The following is a 5,002-nucleotide window of genomic DNA, read 5'->3' as shown; positions in this document are numbered from 1 at the left end:
CTATCTGTTTATCTCTTTTTCTGAGTCACATGTCCCCTTGAGTTCTCTCCCCTTCAAAACCTGTTTTGAGTAAATTAACTGAAATTTATATTCATTGAAGACTGAATGATCAGTAGTACCACAGAACCTCGATTCTTCGAAAAAGAATTATTACAGTAATAATAGCACCATTTGTTGAATGCCTGTATGTGCTAGAGGCTTTGTATGCGTATAATATGTTTTTTTTTTTTTTTTAACCTAACTCTGCCAAATATATATTATACTCATTGGACAGAAGAGAAAACCAAGACTCATACCCAATTTCTATAAAATTCAAACTAATATGTAGAGACAAAGAGCGTATCTGCAGTTGCCTAGAGCTGGGAGTGGCGGGAGGACCGGATTGCAGAGGGGCCTCCGTGTCGGAGCTAGCCAGTTTGCGAGCTCATGTCGTTTCTACTTACATATGGCTTTTTTGTTGTTGTTGTCCTTGCTATCTAACTTACAAGGTGTTCATAGCCAGTTCCAAATGACCTAGTAGTTGATGATATGGACTATCCTCTAATTATTGGCTATCCTAGATATATGGCAATTTTTAGAAACAGCTTCATTGAGATTTAATTCGGATACCCATTTAAAATGAACAATTCCGTGGATTTAAGTACATTCCCATGTATACACAGCCATCACCAGAGTCAATTTTAGAACATTTTCATTAGCTCAAGAAGAAACCCTGAATTCTAGATATCACTCACTATCTCCTTAGCTTCCCCAGCCCTAAGCCACCACTGATCTGATTCCTGTCTCTATAAATTTACCTTTTCTGGACATTTCATGTACATGGAATCATATAATACGTGGTCCTTTGTTACTGGCTTTTTTCACTAAGGACATGTTTTCAAGGTCCATGCATTTTATGGCGTAGATCAGCACCTCATTCTTTTTATATGAAAGCGTAGTGTTCCGAGGTACAGGTGCACCACATTTATTCATCAGTTGATGAGCATTTGAGTTGTTTTCGTCGTCTTTTTTTTTTTTTTTTGCTATTGCGAATGATGTTTTAAACATTCACGTACAAGTGTTTGTGTGGACATATGTTTTCATTTCTCTTGGGTATATAGCTACATTGGAATTGCCGATCATATGGTAGCGCTGTGTTCATCATTAAAGGAATTACCAAGCTGTTTTTCAAAATAGCTGCTCCATCTTACATCCCCACCCTAATGCATGAGGTTTGCAGTTCTTCCTCATTCTTGACACCACTCGACCCTACCTTTTTTGAAATTATAGCTAACCTAATGGTTGTGAAATGATATGTCATCGTGATTTTGATTTGCATTTTCCTAGTGACTAACGATGTTTATTGTCTTTTTTTTAATCTTTCATGTGCTTTTTGGTCATTCGTATATCTTCCTTGGAGAAATGTTTATTCAGATCCTTTGCCGAGTTTTTAATTGGTTTGTTTGTCATTTTATTGTGCTCTAGAGTTCTATATGTATATTCTATGTACTAGACCCTTATTAGATTTATGATTTGCAAATATTTTCTCCCATTTTGTGGGTTGTATTTAATTTTTTGCTAGTGTTTTCTGATGCATAAAAGTTTTTAATATCTAAATCTAATTTATCTGGTTTTCCTTTTGTTGCTCAGGCTTTGCTGTCATGTCTAAGAATCCACCACCAAATCTGAGGTCGTGAAGATTTATTCTTACATTTTCTTCTAAAATTTTTATAATTTTAGTTTTTGTATTGAGGGTGGCTTTGAACCCCCATAAGTTAACTTTTTTTATATGGTGAGGGGCAGGGGTCCAAATTCATTCTTTTGCATGTGGATATCCAGTAGTCCCAGCTCAATTTTTTAAAAAGACAGTTCTTTTCCTGTTGAATGGTCTTGGCACCCTTGTCGAAAATCTGTTGACCATAGACATATGGTTTCTCAGCTCTTAGTTTTATTCTACTGATCTGTGTTTCTGTCTTCATGCCAGTACTGTACTGTCACGATTGCTGTCACTTTTTGGTAAGTTTTGCAGTTGGGCAGTGAGAGTCTTCTTCCTACTTTGTTTTGTTTTTTTTTTTTTATTTTCATGATTGTTTGTCTATTCTGGGTCCTTTGCAATTCCACATGATTTTAGAATTAGCTCATCAGTGTCTATCAAGAAATCAGCTGGGATGCTGAGAGCAATTGCATTGCATCTACAGATCAGTTTTGAGAGTTTTGCCACCTGAGATCTTCCAGTCCATAAACGTGGACTGTTTTTCCATTTATTTACATCTTATTTCTTCCAGCTATATTTTTGTAGTTCTCAGAGTGCACATTTTATACTCCCTTTATAAAGTTTGTTCCTAATATTTTATTCTTTTGACACTATGAATGGAATTTTCTTAATTTCATTTTCAGATTGTTCATTACAACGGTAAGGCTGTCTAACTGATTTTAGCATATTGATCTTGTATCTTCCAACCTTGCTGACCTCATTAGTTCTAGTAGTCTTTTAGTGGATTCCTTAGGATTTTCTATATATAAGACTATGTCATCTACAAATAGAGTTTTACTTCTTCCTTTCCAATCTGGATGCCATTTATTTCCTTTTCCAGCCTAGTTGTTCTAGTTAGAAACTTTAGTACAATGTTAAATAAAAGATGAGAAGTGGATGAGAACCTTCTTGGTTTGTTGTTAGAGGGAAAGCATCCAATCTTTCACCATCAAATGTGGTGTTAGCGGAGGGTTTTGTTTTGTTTTGTTTTGTTTTTAATGCCTACAGCACCTGGTCTTCCTAGGTGGTCTCCCATCCAAGTACTAACCAGGCCCGACCCTGCTTAGCTTCCGAGATCAGACGTCGGGCTTGTTCATGGTGGCATGGCCGTAGACCGTGGACTGTGGCTCCAATGGTGTGTGAATCCAGGACCTTCTGCGTGTAAAGCAGACTTGCTAACCGCTACACTGTGGAAACATGTCCTATAATTCTTTTTATATGCTCACATATATATTAACACTTGTTGAGGATTTTTGCATCCATGTTCAGAAGAGATATTGGTCTGTAGTTTTCTTGTCTAGTGTTGGTGTCAGGGTAATGCTGGTCTCAGAATGAGTTGGGAAGTGTTCTCCCCTCTTCAATTTTTTTGAAAGAGTTTGTGAAGAATTGGTTGTAATTCTTCATTAAATGTTTGGTAGAATTAATCAGTGAAACCTTCTCAGCCAGCGTTTTACTCTGTGAGGAGTTTTTAATTACTTATTCAAGTCAGAAAGAAGAAGAACCAGCAAGGATAACTTCAAAGGAATGGCCACTTTTGAGATTGAAGAAAACTCGGAAGACTTTAAAGTCCTGAAAGTCAAGGGTGGTAGCCAACCTCCAAGGTGGCTGCAATGATCCCTCCCTCCTGGTATTCACACCTCGATATAGTCGTCTCCCACACTGTGCCAGCTTGGTCTATGTGACCGATAGAATAGATGGCAGAAATAATGGTATGTCATTTTTAAGATTAGATTACAAAAGACATTGTGGCTTCTGTCTAGATCACTCTGGGTTCGTTCACCCTGGCCATAGCCAGCTGCTGCGGAGAGGCAAACACGGGGGAAACAGTGGTCTCAAGTCAGCAGCCGTGTGAGTAAGCCATTGGGTAGGCAGGCTCTCCAGCCCCAGCCAAGTCGTCACGTGATCACAGCCTTGGCCAGCGCCTCCACTGCAGCCTTGTGAGACACCCTAATTAGTGGAGGTAGGGCAGAAATAGATTCTAGGAGACATTGTGAAGGTCACAACAACTGGATTTTCTGGTGAATTGGGTGTGGTGTATGAAAGAGGAGTCAAGGATGACTCCAGTGTTTTTTACCAAAAAATGCCATTAGGAGTGGGAAGACTGTATGAGGAGTGGTTTGAGAATCATGCCACATTTTGGCTTTATTCTACACATTAAGAACTGGCGCTTCGATATAAAATTCAGGAAATTAAGGTCTAGATGGCCGGAGATATAAATTTGAGTGTCATTAATTTATAGGTAGAATTTTAAATTGTGAGATTGGAAGATACAAGATCACTAAGCGAGGGAATGTAGTCGATGGACAAAAAAGGTGTTCCTCCCTCCTCCAGCCGCTCAGTTTTTTAGTCTTAGCTTAAATATTTATTGAGCAAAGACCTTCCTTGACTTGAACTAAAATGCACTCCTCTGCTAAAGATTCTCAACCTCGACCTTGTACCTCTTTGGGACATTAGAGCATGCAGGGTCTGCCATACTGTAGGTACACAGTAAACAAGTAATGAATAAATGACAGGAATTTGTAGAAATCACTTATTGTTACATGTGATTTAGCAATCTCCTGTCCTGACGTGCCAGCCATACAACAGCTATTCTCCTCGATGCTTTAAGCATCCTGTTTTCCTTCAGTGGAAACGTGAGAGGCCGAGCCAGCAGCAGCTCTACTTCTCCCTGGGGGAGACCCGGAGGACGCATGTGTGTAACCTCTCGCATAGTCAGCTCCCCTGCTGTTCTGAAGAAGCAGCATCGGGGCCTCCTCCACCCCGCAAAAGTTCTAGGTCTGCCTTGTCTTTGTTCTGGTTCCCCAGCTGTCCTGAACCCCCTTACTAGAAGAGGGCAGTGCAACTGCCTCCGAGCCCCAGGAAAGAACATTCTCTCCAGGCTTGGGCTTTTCTGCAGCCTCCTCTGACAGCTGAAGTACCTTAAGGGGGTGAGTCGTTAGCATCACCAAGGAACTACAATGCAGATTCTTAGGGACCAGAAATCTGTGTCTTTACGTCTTCAGGGTAACCTGTGCTAAATTTTGAGGTCGTCTTCAAGAGCAGAATTATTGCTTGGCCTGACTAGCTTTGCTCTTTTTTCTTGTAAGAAGGCACACAGTTTACCTGATGTTTTGAGTGCCTTTTCTCATCCCTGCTTAGTCTAGTATTTCTCCTCTCGAGATGCCCGCTGTTCACCATCTCACTTAGGAAGCTTTGAAATGCAGTTTTCTTCTTGATGTCTATGTGAGGTAAAAATGTCTTTTTTTTTTTTTAAACTGTCTTTTTTTTTTT

General features: G+C 39.6%; 1 protein-coding gene and 1 pseudogene across 18 annotated transcripts in view; one reads left to right on the top strand and one right to left on the bottom strand.

The window, feature by feature from the left end:
* LOC105302353 (microtubule-associated protein 4) overlaps positions 1-5,002 on the top strand; it is a 153,678-nt gene that overhangs the window by 97,129 nt on the left and 51,547 nt on the right. The gene's annotated exons all lie outside the window — the stretch shown is intronic.
* On the bottom strand, positions 2,732-2,847 carry LOC111729597 (annotated as a pseudogene).

This window comes from Pteropus vampyrus, unplaced genomic scaffold, assembly GCF_000151845.1.
Source record: "Pteropus vampyrus isolate Shadow unplaced genomic scaffold, Pvam_2.0 Scaffold271, whole genome shotgun sequence".
NCBI classification, from domain to species: Eukaryota; Metazoa; Chordata; class Mammalia; order Chiroptera; family Pteropodidae; genus Pteropus; species Pteropus vampyrus.
This window is presented reverse-complemented; position numbering and strand designations above follow the sequence as displayed.